Source organism: Rattus norvegicus, chromosome 7 (genome assembly GCF_021556685.1).
Source record: "Rattus norvegicus strain SHRSP/BbbUtx chromosome 7, alternate assembly SHRSP_T2T, whole genome shotgun sequence".
NCBI classification, from domain to species: Eukaryota; Metazoa; Chordata; class Mammalia; order Rodentia; family Muridae; genus Rattus; species Rattus norvegicus.
In genome coordinates this window covers 74924009-74940012 of record NC_141540.1, presented here as the reverse complement: position 1 = coordinate 74940012, position 16004 = coordinate 74924009, and the positions used below count along the sequence as shown (strand labels likewise).

Genomic DNA, 16004 nt, shown 5'->3' with positions numbered 1-16004 from the left:
TTTATCTCAGGTTAGTTGGGTTCACCTATACTGATATGCCAAATGTTGTGGTACTTACCCCAATAAGCCGTATAAAAACACACAACTCAGTTATATTTATAAGCTATATGCCTAGATCGGGCAGATCTATCACTAATACTAATTTATACCCAGCTATGAGACCCCTAGCTACTTGTGGTTTCTCCCGGTCACGTGGTTCTGCTCCATCTCCCTTCTTACCTCATCTACCTCCCTGAGACCTCCCATCGCACCCTTCCACAGCTCAATCATCAGCTCTAGCCTTTATCTGGCCAGTCAGAATGGGGAGAAGATTCAGTGAGACCACCCGAGTCCTGAGCTCTACTCTTGGTCCACTCACTCTTTGTTGAGTCTTTGTGTAGTTTAGGTATCAGGGTGACTGTGGTCTCATAGAATGACTTTGGCAGTGTCCCTTCTGTTTCTGTTTTGTGGACTAGTCGAAGAGTATTGGATTTAGTTTTTTGAAAGTCTGATAGAATTCTGCACTAAAACCATCTGGCCTTGGATTTTTTTTTTTTAAGATCTTGATTTAACTTTGGCAAGTGGTATCTATCTAGAAAAATCATTAAGATTTTTTCCAATTTTGTGGAGTACAGGCTTTTGAAGTAAGACTTAATGATTCTTTGAATTTCCTCAGATTCTGTTTTTATTTCTCCCCTTTCATTTCTGATTTTGTTAATTTGGGTACTGTTAATTTCAGTTACTTTGGCTGAGGGTTTGTCTATCTTGTTGATTTTTTTCAAAGAACCAGCTTTTGGTTTTGTTGATTCTTTGTATTATTTTCTTTGTTTCTAACTGATTTCAGCCCTAATTTTGATTATTTCTTGGCTACTACTCCTCTTTGGTGTGATTGCTTCTCTCTCTTTCTTTCTAGAACTTTCAGGTGTACTTTTAAATTGCTGGTATGAGATCTCTCCAATTTCTTTATGGAGGCACTCAGTGCTGTGAACTTTCCTCTCAGCACTGCTTTTGTTGTGTCCCATAAATTTGGGTATGTTGTGTCTTAATTTTCTTTGAATTTTAGAAAGTCTTTAATTTCTTTTTTTATTTCTCCCCCCATAGATCATTGAGTAGAGAGTTGTTGAGTTTCCATGAGTATGTAGGCTTTCTGGTGTTTCTGTTGTTGTTGAAGCCCAGCTTTAATCATGGTGGTCTGATAAAACACAAGGTGCTGTTTAAATTCTCTTGTGTCTGTTGAGGCTTGCTTTGTGACTGACTGACTATATGGTCAGTTTTGGAGAAGGATCCATGAGGTGCTGAGAAGAAAGTATATTGTTTTGTGTTTGGGTGAAATATTCTATAGATGTCTGCTAGGTCCATTTCATTTACAATGTCTGTTAGTTTCATTATTTCTCTGTTTAGTTTTTGTCTGGATGACCTGTCGATTGGTTAGAGTAGTGTGTCCAAGTCTCCCACTATTAATGTGTTGGGTTTGATGTGCAATTTAAGCTATAGCAATGATTCTTTTTACAAATATGGTCGCTCTTGTGTTTGGGGCATAGTTGCTCAGAATTGAGGCATCATCTTAGTGGATTTTTCCTTTGATGAGTATAAAGTGTCTTTCCCTGTCTTTTTTGGTTAATTTTGGTTGAAAGTCTACTTTATTAGACATTACAATGGGTACTCCAGCTTGCTTTTTGGGTCGATTTGCTTAGAGAACTTTGTTCCAGCCCTTTACTCTGAGGTAAAGACTATCTTTTTTGCTGAGGTTCCTTTCTTGTATGCAGCAGAAAGATGGATCCTGTTTTCACATCCATTCTGTTAGTCTGTGTCCTTTTACTGGGGAATTGAGTCCATTGATGTTGAGAGATATTAATGACCAGTGATTATTTCCTGTTATTTTGATGGTGGTGGTGTTAATGTGTGTGTGTGTGTGTTGTGTGTGTGTACGTGTACATGTGTGCATGTGTGTATGTGTGTACGTGTGTGTGTATGTATGTATGTATGTGTGTGTGTATATGTGTATGTGTGTGTGTATTTGTGTATGTGTCTCTCTGTGTATGTGTGTGCGTGTGTGTGTGCGCGTGTGTGTATGTGTGTTTGTATTTGTGTGTGTGTGTTTGTATGTGTGTGTATGTGTGTATGTGTGTGTATTTGTGTGTGTATGCGTGTGTATTTGTGTGTGTGTATGTATGTATGTGTGTATGTGTACATGTGTGTGTGTATGTGTGTGCGTGTGTGTGGTCTTGGAGCTGGGACTCTTCACCTTCTTCTATTGCTATAATTCTTAGGTTAGGTCTTTTCATGGTATCCCAGATTTCCTGGATGTTTCGTGTCAGGAATTTCTATCTTCTGCCCCTGAGGTTCTCTCTTCCATCTCCTGTGTTCTGTTGGTGATGCTTGCATCTGTTGTTCCTATTCTCCTCCCCAGGATTTTCATCCCCAGGATTTCCTTAGTTTATGTTTTCTTTGTTGCTTCTATTTCCACTTTCGTGCCTTGCACAGATTTATTTACTTCCTTCACCTGTTTAATTGTGTTTTCCTGTATGTCTTTTTAAAAAAAGATTTATTTATTCATTATATATAAACACACTGTAGCTGTCTTCAGACACACCAGAAGGGGGCATCAGATCTCATTACAGATGATTGTGAGCCACCATGTGGTTGCTGGGATTTGACCTCTGGAAGAGCAGTCAGTGCTCTTAACCACTGAGCCTCCCTGTATGTTTTTAAGGGATTTATTCATTTACTCTTTAAATACCTCTGTCTATTTGATTGTCTTTTCCTGTATTTCTTTAAAGGGTTTATTAATTTCTTCTTTAAAGGCCTCCATCATCTTTATAAGATTGGATTTAATGTCATTTTCTTGTGTTTCAGTTGTGTTAGGAAATCCAGGGCTTGCTGTAGTGGGGTGGCTGTGCTCTGGAGGTGTCATATTACCATGGCTTTTGTTGATTATGTTCTTTTGAGGGCCTTTGATCATGTTCTTGTTAGGTGTTGGGGGGGGGGTGTGGACCTCCATGGTCCTGGTGTAGCAGCCTCTGATGCTTATCTTTAGACCATATGGTTCCAGAGCCACAGGTTTGATGAAGGTGGGAGGAAAGGTGGAGGAGAATTTTATTTTTTATAATTATCTATCTATCTATCTATCTATCTATCTATCTATCTATCTATCTATGTATTTTCTAGGTGTGGGCATGCATGTAGAGGAGGTTAGAGGACAACTTGTTCTCTTTTTTTACCATGTAGGTTTCAGGGACTGAATTCAGACCATCAGTCTTGTCTTCACATGCCCTCCCTACCTGTTGAACTGTCTCACCCACCCTGTGCCCAGTTCTCAGGGTGGCATCTGTTAGGGAGAATTATGTATTCTCTCCCTTGTTAAGTTTGTGAGACTATGACTCAGCTCTCTGTCACTCATTAGATTTGACTGAACCATGGCTGGAAACAACTCCGAGTTCCTGAGTGGACTGCTTCTGCTGGGAAACAGTGTTTCCCTCTAGATTCTGAAACACCCACCTACTGATCTCCTCATTTCTCACCAATCACCAGCTTAATTTCCCTTGTGTATGCCTCCTCCTCCAGCAGCAGCACATTAAAAGGGAAGAACATTCCAGAACTCAGTCCTCCCCCTCCACCTACACCTCTGATCTGTAGTTTCCTTCAGCTTGTGGCTAAAGAGCCAGGAATCCAAATTTTAATTGCCAACCTAAATTTCTCTTCTGTTCTCCAAACTTAAATATCCACATCTTAAATTGCTGTTTCCAATCGAGAGTCTGAGGAGCTTGTAGCACCACAAATCCTGCAAGATGGGTTCTTCTCACCACCAAAGCCTTTCTCTTTTGTTACGAACATTGATACCTTATTGTTTTTACCATGTGTCTGCCTAATGACCTCAGCATCCTTTTCTTTCCTTTTTTTTTGTAATTTCAAAATGTAGATTTATTCATGAAGGATTATTTAGTTTCTGCATAAAAATCACCAATTGTTCCTCATTCTTTAAACATATATCAATTCTTTCAGGGTGTGTTTAACCCCAATACTTTAAAAAATATAGCTCTTTTAGCTCCAGAAGAATGGTTATGGCAGGAAGGCAGTTTCTTGGGTCTCTGCAGCTGAAGGACTCCCACGACAGGCAGTTTCTTAGGTTGGAAGAGCCAACCCTGAAGAAAGTAATTATGCAGAAGAATGCGAATTCAGTCACTTATGGTCATCTGTGTGAGCCTAGTCAATTGTTTGAAAAGGCTTGCTGGTGCATTTCAGGAAAAGCAAAAAACCTATCTGACAGAAGACAAAGGGAGAGAGAGAGAGAGAGAGAGAGAGAGAGAGAGAGAGAGAGAGAGAGAGAGAGAGAGAGAGAGAGAGAGAGATGAGAGAGAGAGTGAGAGAATGAGAGAGAGAGAATGAGAGAGAGAGAGAGAGAGAGAGAGAGAGAGAGAGAGAGAGAGAGAGAGAGAGAGAGAGAGAGACCAGGGCTGGTAATGCCAGATGTACAACCCTGTGAGGCTCCTGTCAGCTCACCTTTTAAACACACACCACAGTAGGGCCCCTTCTGAACTTCCAATCAGACTCCATTGTCCTTCAAACATCCAAGACATCTTTGGGCCAGATGGACCAGGCTTCTTTGCTGGGTGAAGTGAGAGTCTCCCTTGAGCTGGTCTCCTCCTATGCTAGGTAGGGGAGGGAAAGACAAAACCCTAGGAATTCATCATTGGCAACATTAATTGGTTTTAACCACATTGGAAGGAGGGTGGCTCAGCCTGAAAAGCTGGGGTGAGTGGAAGGTGTTTATTGCTCCATTAGAATAGGCCAAGATAACAAAAACAAGAAAACAAAAGACTTCTAACAAGCTAAGGCCGCCCCCTGCAGACCCAGGCTGGCCAGGCGCTGAGCTGGGGAGCCTAGCTTGTTTCACAGAGATGGGGCTGCTTGTGCCCACGTGGGCTGTGTGTCTGGGTGCCTACATGGTGTAGTCAAGCTCCTTGTTCATCTTGGTATACATGTCATAGACGGTGTCGATGGTGGCCGTGTAGTTGACCAGGAAGAGGCAGATCCTCTCCAGGCACTCCTCCTCCGTCACGTTCTGTCCCTGGGAGAGCCTTTAGGAAGTCGGACTTGTATGGTGCTGCATACAGTGAGGCCTTGAAGGTCTGCACCAGCCGGCCATGGTACTTCTTAAGGGCCACCTCAGAGGCCTTGTTGGCGGTTACTCACATGAGGTTGGGGTGGTTCTTATCCCGCTCCTCATCGCAGATGCTCTGCAGGAACACCTGGATGAAGCGCAGGCCCCTTTCAGTCACAGCAGTGCCAGCGTGGCCCCAACTTGGCAGTCCACTCCGTACATCCCCTTTTCCACCTCCAGGATGTTCTACAGGGTCTTGAACTTGGCTGGGTCAGTGTCATAGGCTGCTTTGATTTTGGTAATGTTATCGCTTATGTCTGTCTTGATGGGCGTGAACACTGGGGACCCAAGGCAATTGCAGGATGGCAGGTGGGCCACCGCCTCCAGGAAGGGCCCCGTGTCTGTCTGCCGGTCTGCCACTCTCCTCTTACTCACTTGGCTTGCATTAGTTTTGTATTGCTACGAGAGAGAATGATCAGACTTTAACATCCCTGTTCCTGTACAGACTTGAAGGTCAGAAGCCCTACGTCAAGGTAGAACTGTGTACTTTGTGGAGGCTCCAGTTACCATTTCTAGTTTTTGAAGGCCACCAATAATCTTTAGCTCATGAATTCATCTTACCTCTTCAAAGTCAACAGTGTAGAGTCTTTAATCTCTGTGACTCTCCTGTCTCCGTCTTGTAAGGACATGTGTTTCCATAAGGTCCAGATAAATCAGGATAATTAATCCATGTCAAGATCCTGAATTTAACCATATCTGCAAAGTTCTGTTAAGGTAGATTCTTAGGCCTTAGGAACTATGGTGTGGGTATCTTTTGTGAGGGTATTTCTCAACCATGGCTCCAGCCTCACTGACCATTTAAAGTCTCAGTCCCACTAATTCACTATTAATTCACTATTTTCGAGATCTTGTCTCTCTATTTTCCCTTCAGCCTGAATGTCCTTCCTACTCACTGACTTGCACAAATGCGTCTCAGGTGAGACCTTCTTTGAGCATTTCACTGAAGAGACACAAGCCCTCTCCCCTACTGTCTTGCATCATAGTGGGTACTCTCTCCCCTTGTCTCTCTTTCTCTCTTTCTCCCTTCCTTCCTTTATTATTTCCTTCTCACGTGTATTATATTTTTTTCTGTGTGTGAGGCCAGAGGTCAACACTGGTGCAGAAACAGCTAGACTGGCTGGCCAATGAGTTCTGGGATCTCCTGTGAGGGGTTCTCTTTCTGCCAGCCAGTGCAGGGGTTACAAATATGTACCCCCATGACTAAATTTTTATGTGCACGCTGAAGATCCAAACTCACATCCTCATGCTTGCATGGCAAGCACTTTGCCCACTGAGCCATCTCTCTAGTCTCTACTATGTGTCTTAGGTTCCCATTGTAATTTATTCATAGTTCTTCCTAAAATCATATATTGAGTATTAGAGGGAACGTTTCCTCCCACTCCTCTGATTTCCTGGAAGAAAGCACTTTCCTTAGCATGTTACCTCCCCTGAGGAGCAAGTTTGGGGATGGGAGTAGAAGAGACCCTTCCATTGCCTTCACTTTGGGGAGCTACTTGCCTGCAGGGAGCACATGTGCTCAATTGTTTTGGACTGTATACAGGATAGAATGTGAAGATTTCTCTTTCCAAAAGCTTGATCATGAGGAGGAAGATATTTGAGAAAGACTTAGGGGATGGGTCATTTAGTTTGAATTCAGGATCAACCTAAATATTAAAAAAATGTTGAAGAGACTGAGGAATTGGCTCAGTGATTAAAAGCATTTTCTGCTCTTGCAGAGGATCTGGGTTCAGTTCTCAGTTCCCATATGGTAGCACTACCTTCTATATCCCCAACTCCAAGGGATCTGATACTCTCTTCTGAACTCCAAGGACACCAGCTACACGTGTTACACATACATACATGAAGGCAAACCATTCATTGACACAAAATAATAAGTAAATCTAAAAAAGAATTAAGGTATAATTGAAAAAGAACCACTGGTAAGGAAGAGGTGCTATCCTGCTGAAGGAGATGGGGAGATGAGAAAGATGGGAGGAAGAGAAGGACAAGGGGTGGGAGGGTGAGGATGGGGGAGGGGAGGGTGAGAAGGACGGGGGAGAGGAGGGTGAGAAGGACAGGGGGTGGGAAGGTGCTGTAGAAAGTTGAGTCAGGATAGGTCACCATTAAGAGAAACAAGGGAGAGTTAGAAATCTGGGTTTCCCAAGAACAGTATAGGTTAGGAAACAGCTGTAAGAACAGTAAGAGATGCAGCTGTGGGCAAACCATTGACTTTTCCATTTGACACAATGCCTTGCTCCTAATAGGCACCGAATTCAGTGATTTGAGTTAATGAATAATAATGTGTGGAAGCATTATTGACTAGCACTAATGTATCTGTCCAGACTAAAGACCAACTGTCATGGTTTGAATATTCTTGGTCCAGGCAGTGGCACTATTAGGACATGTGACCTTGTTGGAGTAAGTGTGTCACTGTGAATGTGGGTGTTAAGTCTCTTACTCTAGCGGTCTGGAAGTCAGAATTCTGCTAGCAGCCTTCAGATGAAGATGTAGAACTCTCAGCTCCTCCAGCCCCACATCAGCCTGGATGCTGTCATGCTCCTGCCTTGATGATAATGGACTGACCCTCTGAACCTGTAAGCCAGCCCCAATGAATGTTGTCCTTATAAGAGTTGCCTTGGTCATGGTGTCTGTTCACAGCAGTAAAACTAAGATACCATTCTTCATTAAAACCAATGATTTAAAAATTTATTGTGTTTATTTATTATACATGTAACCTAGTACTGAGAGGCCAAACCTACTCCACCTTGGAACCGGTCTCCATCATATAAAAAAAATGGAAAAAAGGCTGAGAACTTGCCCTGCAGCTGACTCAAACTGCACCCAGGAAGGACCTCAGGGCTTGTCCTTGGCCAGAGTTACTCCCTAGCTACTTCATAGCAACAGTTAATGAAATATTAGTCAGATTGTTTCAGATGCACTTTCAGACTGTTTGTGACTATATAAGGCTCTGCTTCAGAGTACCCACCTGTCAGCTTACAATAGACATTGAGTTAGATGCTTGTGAGGATGGACACAACCCCCCCCCCCCCACTTACTTCCATTTCCTAGAAAACCTTGTCTCAATGAGAGTTTGGAGACTGTTTCAACAAACCATCCTGTGGGTCAGTAGTAAGCCCAAACTCAAGTTTGCAATAAAGAGACCTTAATGTGATTACATTGGAAATGGCTCCTTGGTGACCTTTTGAGGTTCATGAACGTTTCCTGGCACAATAGTACCATACATACATATGGTACTATGTTACATGAGGACATTTTCACACAAGTATATTATATGAAATATTGTATATTCATATAAGAATATTAAGTACAGTATCCTCATATTCTTCCTTTGTTCTGTTTTTTTCTGTTTTGTTTTTTTCAAACTTTTATTCATCTCTCAGGTATTGCATCCCAATTCTCCTCCCTTTACAACTCCAGTCCATTCCCCAACCTCTACTCTCCCTCAGATCAACTCCTCTTCCCTTTCCCTTCAAACATAAAATAAAAAATACAAAAGAACAGCAATCCCAGGGATATTCACCAGCACAGCCTAAGAAGACACAGTGGGGTTGGCCATAGACACTCAGATCAAGGCTGGATGAGGCAACCTAGAGGAAGAAAATAGTTCCAAGCATAAGCAAAAGATTCAGAGACGCACAACCCCAACTTTCATTGTTCGGGGTCCCATAAGAACACCAAGCTATACAACCATAAGTACATGCAGAGGACCCAGCTCAGACTGGTCCATGTTTTGCGCTTCAGTTTCTGTGAAACTCTGAACCCTGCTTAGTTGATTCTGTGGGCCTCTCTAGCGTACAATCCCACCCCCCCTCTGCTGTTACTGCTCCCTCTCCCTTTAGTGATCTTTATTGTTGCTTTGAGCCTGCCTTGTTTCTAGGGGGGACTGTCCTGCCTTATCTGTGCCCCTGGCCTGGACCCTGCTCACTCAATTCTACACTAATTATCAACTATGTTCGTGCTTTGTGGACTGGCCAGTTCACCATTTCAGAAGCCATCCTCTGCAAAAAAGTGGCTTCTACGTTAATGTAAGGTTGAAACTCTGAAACTTTTAGGGGTAAAAGTCAGAGGCTTAGGGAAGGATTTTCTGAAAAGGACTCTAGTCACTGAGGAAATGTCACCAACAGTTACATGGTTTCCCTCCTTTTGACATTGTGATATTACATTGTAATTTTCAAGGTTTATGCTTATGAATGGCACAATCAAGTTACTAAAAAAATCACAAAAACCTCATAGTACTTTAAGTAAGTTTATGATTTTTGTCTTGGGCCACCTTGGATCCAATCTAGATGGTTTGTTTGGGGACTCTCCTGTCTCTGCCTTCCAACTCACCACAGGAATCCTGGGATTATAGATGTGCACCACCACGTCTGTCTTCGATGTGGATTCTGGGGATCCAAACTCTAGTTCTCACACTTCTGTGTAGATGCTTCATCCACTGAGCTGTCTCCTCTGCTCTGCTGTGCAAATACTTTTATATCATCTCATCTGTCAGTTTTTGCTATTTCCTGATTGACTAGTGTCTTTCTGTAAGGTCTATCCCTATGCTTTTGTCTTGACATGGCCTTCTTCCCTTTTCTTCAAACAGCTAAGGTCTCACATTAAGGCAGAGACCATCTTTCTGCAGAGAATTGGCTTCTGAGACCTCAAATTGGATGGATCTCAAAGTGGAAGCAGAATCATTCTTTTTTTGTTTGTTTGCTTTTTTGTGTTTTTTTGTTTTGTTTTCAGGTTTATTGAAAATATGGCATAATGGATTAAACAGCTCCACATGGTGTTTTGAAATTCATCCTAACCATAGGCTGAGTGAGACTGGAGGTTGGAGAGACTGCCAAAGTCCAGAAGCTTCAGCATTTCCTTGGTGTCAGGAGCTACCTCAAGGATCTCCTGATCTAGGACTGAGACCTCAGGAACATAATTATCTCTCCTCTCCCTCTCTTCTTCCTGCAACTAGATAGAGATGCCTCTCACAGGACCTCTCTGAATCCGCTTCATCAGATGCGTGACGTAGCCGGTTATCTTGTTCTGAAGGGTTTTGCTGGGGATGATGGCGATCTCCTCTCACACGCGCTTGTTGGTGTGGAAGTCATTACCCAGGTGCGTGTAGTACTTCTTGATGATGACCTGGGCCGCCTTCTTCAGGGTCTTGGTGCGAACTCGGCCCATGTTGATGGGTCTCAGTAAAAGAGGAAACCCAGAATCATTCTTGGTTACTGCTTATAGCCACTAAATGGGCAAGGACTGGGCCAGATGCTGAGATGTGGTAGGACAGTCCACCCCAAAGTCCAGGCAGGATCAGCAATCAGCTCAAGTGTGGGAAGGACTTGTGCAGCTTGAGTGGTTCACTGTGACCACAGTAACACCAAGATCTTGAGATCTAATCCCATGTGGACCCTTTTACACTGCAGAGCTGACCAGGAATATTTGAGTCATGACATAATCAAAGAGCATGTTCAACAATAGGACCTCGCTCCAAATGGGGTCAGTTTGAATTTTTATTGTATTTATGGGGTTGAGTTTCAGGTTCCCAAGAGAATGAGGTGATGGGATGGAGGTCAATAAGGAGGGTGAGAAAAATGGTTCAAAATGAGCTGTAGGGCATTCCATTAAAAACTGTCTGAGACTCACCCCAAAATGGCTGTAATGATTGTAAATAGAACATGCCTGTAAGAGAAAGAGTTGAGCAATTTTCCATTACTTGGTGATGTTTTAAATTTGGTTACATCCCACACCAGTAGGGAGGCTGGTAGAAAGGCAGCCCAGAATTCTAAAACCTAGTTAAAACAGTTCTTGATCTTGGAGGGTAATTGGTTTTTGTTTCAGCTCACTCAAGACAGGGTCAGAGAAAAGAGATCACTGCCTGCTGCAAAGCTTTGTCCTCTAAGCAGCAGGCATTGGCTTTTCTTAGTACAGTTTAAGAAAAGAACCCTCTTTTTTAAGTATACATTGAACAGTGCAGTACAACCTAAATGCCACAGCCTCTCTTCTGTTCATCTCGTAGGTGTCCAGGACACTGGCAGTTAATGGTCATGATACACAGTGAACACATGATGGTGCATTCAAAGAGATCTGTTTCCAGGACAACAGAATTTTGTCCTTTCTTAATGACCTGAATTGATACTGATGTTTTTGCACTCTACCATTTATGGCAAGGTTAAGTGATAGAATTTTAAAATGAGGCTATTGTTCCTGGTGACCAAGTGCTCCCAGTTACTCATCTGCTGTAGCTGTGGAAGTCACTTGAGGAAACATAATAAGAATGCTGGGGCCACCCACCCTCCAAGGCTAATTAGTACCACTATAGTGTTACTCTTAACTTACCAGCTTTAGCTTTTTTAGCCTTAAAGTGACAGGGATCCACTCAATTTCCCTGATGGAAACACAGATTATAGTCTTACGTCTTTCTTATTTATTAGGAAACTAATTGACTATCATATCAACTCTCATTTTATTGTCCCCCCCCATCCTTTCCTCGCTTTTTCAGAGTGGGATTAAAGTATGATCATTACCAGATGACATTGCCAGAGTAAATGGGACACACTGCACCCTTGGAGGTAGAGGCTATTGGACAGATGGACTCTAGTCCTCTGTGACAACAGCCCAAAAGATGTTGGAAAGACATGGCTGGATCATGCCACTTGCTGTGGGTTGAAGGTGGTCTCTACACCCTGCCTTCTTTGTTGAAACTTAGCCACAAAGTCCACATGCTAATGGTAGTTAGAAGTGGGGCTTGGAGAGAAAATCAGGACTTGAAAGATTCTGAGGCTGAGCTCTGGTGGTAGCACATGTTACTGTTCAAGCAGAGGAAGGGACTTGAGCCAGGGCATTGCTAGCGGTCCGCTCGACAGTGCAGGAAGCGGTCCGCTCGACAGTGCAGGAAGCGGTCCGCTCGACAGTGCAGGAAGCGGTCCGCTCGACAGTGCAGGAAGCGGTCCGCTCGACAGTGCAGGAAGCGGTCCGCTCGACAGTGCAGGAAGCGGTCCGCTCGACAGTGCAGGAAGCGGTCCGCTTGACAGTGCAGGAAGCGGTCCGCTCGACAGTGCAGGAAGCGGTCCGCTCGACAGTGCAGAGCAAGGCCCTTTCCATGTTGAGCAGATGCTCATGTTGTGCTCCTGAACTTCCCAGCCACTTAAATTGTAAGAATTTTTTTTTTTAAACTACCCAGTCTTGGTGTACTGTTTGGAAATATGTCAACTCAATATAACTAGTGATCTAGGAAGAGGAAACTGTTAAAAAAAATGCCTCTAACCAGGTTGACCTGTAAGACTTGAAGTCTTACTTAACTACTGGGAGAACCCCTCCCCACCAAGTGAGACCTGAGAATGGAGAGGTTTATTTTCTGGTGCATCGCGTTTAACCTTCAATTAGTCCCTCAAGGCGAGTGACTAGAAGGTGACCCCGAATGGCTATAACAAGTAGTTTTTATACTTTTAGGGGTACAGGTTACATCAGCAAGGTTACAGTTTAAGTATATTAGCTAAGTGTATTGACCTTTGAATCTTTTGGTTAGCAAGCATGGGCAGATTATGACTCCATCTGGGACCAGAGGGTCAGGTGACTCTCAGTCGGTACATTCTGTGGTTTTTCAACAATGTTCCTGCTCCTCCCGAGAACTGTGGGTGGAGAATGGAACTTGGCCTAATCTTGACTTTAGGTGGGTGGGTATAAGGCTGGCAAAAGCCCCTCGTGTCCTTCAGGCCTGTGGAGAAGCTTGTAGTGGATTTTCTTGTTCAACGTGGTGGTACTGGATGCTAGAAGAAAGCAGGCTGTAAGCAGTGCTCCTCCATGGCCTCTGTCTCAGTCCCGGCTCTTACTTCCCTCAGTGATGGAGTATGACATGGGAGTTGTAAGCTAAAATCACCTTTTCCTCTCCAAGTTGCTTTTGGTCATGATGTTTTATCACAACACTAGAAACACTAACCAAGATACTCAGGCATTTTGTTACATTTTTTTACTATTTCTCAGTCTTCTATCTGAGAGACTCAATGGCTTCAGTCAATGTGACAACCTATAAGGTTCTGCCCATTCTCTCCCCCTTTCCTTCCCTAAGCTGTGTACTGACACTTCCCCACCTCAGTGTTCTATCCCACTTCTTGAACAAACCATGCATGCTCCTGCCCTGCACATTGTCTTTGCTGGCCCTTCTTCCTTCCTTCCTTCCTTCCTTCCTCCTACCTTTGCTCCAAGTTGTCTGGCTGATTTGTTCTCTCATATCCTTAAGGTTTCTACTTGGTGAAGTCTTTCTCAACCACTCTCTTTTAAATTGTCAATAACTCTTCCAATTCTGATCGCACCTCCTTGTAGTACCCTTTCAGCATTATATTCCTCTATTCCAAGTGTGTTCATTTATCTTACTAAGTGAATTGACTTTTAAATGTTTTGTCATATTAGTCTTGATGGGATCTAAACTCTAGGAAGGTAAGACATGTGCATTTTGTGTGCTATGTCTCAGAAAAGTACTTTTAATGTACCAATAAATACGTCACCTATATTAGAGACTTATTTCAGGAACTTAATACCATTTCCTCCTCTTCCTCTTTCTCCTCCTCCTTTTTTATTATTTTATTTTATTATTATTATTTTTTAATTTCTGAGACTGGGCTTCTCTGTATAACAACCCTGGCTGTCCTGGGACTTGCTTTTAGACCAGGCTGGCCTTGAATCCACAGAAATTCACTTGCCTCTGCCTCCCAAGAATTACACTAATTCTTAGTACTTCCTAGAGTCTTCTTTTCTGGTACTAGGTTGGTGAATGTTTGACAAACTGTTTTCTGGCAAACAGAAGAGCCCTGATTTGCAATAATGGCTGGTTTCCATGTTGTAGTACTTCTGTGTTGTCAAATTAATATAATATTTTAAAAAATATTATAGGAGCATGTTAATGAGAGATGTTGGAGTTTTAAAATAGACCTTGAACTTTTAGAGCATTGAAAAATTTAAAGACTGGTAATTTTAGAGTTGCACTACATTTTATACTACATAAGGTCGTGGGGACAAACAAGAAAGGAATCATTATAGTTTAACAGTGATGTGTTTGTTAGGTTGACAAGGGATGTTGTGTTTTGAATAAGCTTGATTCATGGGAAATGGCACTATTATTGTGACCTTGTTGGAATAGGTGTGGCCTTGCTGGAGGCAGAGAGCGGGACACTGGGCCTGTCATGAGCTTACACCCAGTGACACACTTTCTTCAACAAGGCCACACCTCCTAATCTTTCTCATATCATGCCACTCCCTAGTAATTAATACGCCTATAGGGGCCATTCTTATTCAAATCGCCACAAAGAATGTTTTAGCTGCATGCGTGGCTGGTGCCTGCAGAGGCCAGAAGAGGACATTAGATCTCCTAGAACTAGAGTTAAGACAACTGTGAGCCATCTATGGGTGTGGCAAATTTAACCCAGATCAGCTGGTGTTCTTAATCACAGAGTCATCTCTCCAGCCTGAAAGTTGGTTTTTATTTTCAACTTGACACAACCTAGAATCACTTGAGATGAGCATATCAGGAGGGATTGTCTAGGTCAGACTGGCCTGTGGTCATAACTGTGGGGGATTGCCTTAATTGCTTTAATTTGTGTGGGAAGACTAGTCTGAGGGGGAGCAGGCACCATTTCTTAGTTTTGAGACCTGGATCCTATAAGCATAGAGAAATCTAGCTGGGTGATAACTGGCATTCATTTGTTTTCTTTCTTTACTTTTAAATTTCTTTTTCTTTTTAATTTTAATTCTTATACAATACTTTTTTTTCTTTTTCTTTTTTTCGGAGCTGGGGACTGAACCCAGGGCCTTGCGCTTGCTAGGCAAGCGCTCTACCACTGAGCTAAATCCCCAACCCCTATACAACACTTTTGACCACAGTTTTTCCACTCTTCATTCCTCCTAGTTCTCATCCCCTTTACCCCAGATTCACTAGTCCCCGGTGGTAGTTTGAATAGGTTTGGCCCCCATGGACTCATGTATTTGAATGCTTGGGCCACAGGGAGTGTCACTATTAGGAGGTGTGGCCTTGTTGGAGGAAGTGTGTCACTGTAGGGATGAGATGTGCTCAAGCTCCACCCAGTGCAGCTTGTCTTTATAAGAGTTGCCTTGGGCAGATATCCTGAGGCCACAGGAGAGACTGCCACCTCTGCACACCTCGGTCCACATCCCTGGTCCAAGGGGAAACTGCACAGTGCCTCTGGACACAGGAATGTAGGAACAGACAGTCACCAGTACCTGCGGTTCTGGACTGAGTCCAGGACCGAACTGAACTGGTCAGACAGCTCCCTGCACCCAAATCCCATGGGGGAGAGAGCTGGACCTGCAGAAGTGTGGATACTCCTGAGAAGTCAGAGGAGACTACCCACAGTCCAGACCCAAGAGAGAATTGCATAGTGCCAACTGTGCCCACTGGGTGCAAGGACCTACATGAGCAATCAGGGGCAGGACCCTTTGATTCCTGCCCGTGTCTAGAGCTGGAAGACATTCTCCAGGAGCGCAAACACACCTGAAATCAGAGCACCTGTTCTCAGGAAAGGCTGAAAGAAAACAGGAAAACAGTTCTACAGGAGTGCTGACACAGAAGCCTACAGCAGGGCCAAGTCACTCTCAGAAACAGCAAGACAAGCAAACACCAGAGACAACCTGATGGCTAGAGGCAAGTGCAGGAACCTAACCAACAGAAACCAAGACTACCATAAGGGAAATGCAAATCAAAACAACCCTGAGATTTCACCTCACACCAGTGAGAATGGCTAAGATCAAAAACTCAGGTGACAGCAAATGCTGGCGAGGATGTGGAGAAAGAGGAACACTCTTCCATTGTTGGTGGGATTGCAGACTGGTACAACCATTCTGGAAATCAGTCTGGAGGTTCCTCAGAAAATTG

The 16004-nt window shown here is 43.4% G+C and overlaps 2 pseudogenes; both read right to left on the bottom strand.

Annotated features, from left to right (window-relative positions):
* Positions 1-4918: 4918 nt before the first annotated feature.
* Positions 4919-8181, bottom strand: Gltp-ps1 (glycolipid transfer protein, pseudogene 1; annotated as a pseudogene).
* Positions 8182-9873: 1692 nt separating this feature from the next.
* Rps17-ps10 (ribosomal protein S17, pseudogene 10) lies at positions 9874-10303 on the bottom strand (annotated as a pseudogene).
* Between the last annotated feature and the right edge of the window lie 5701 nt (positions 10304-16004).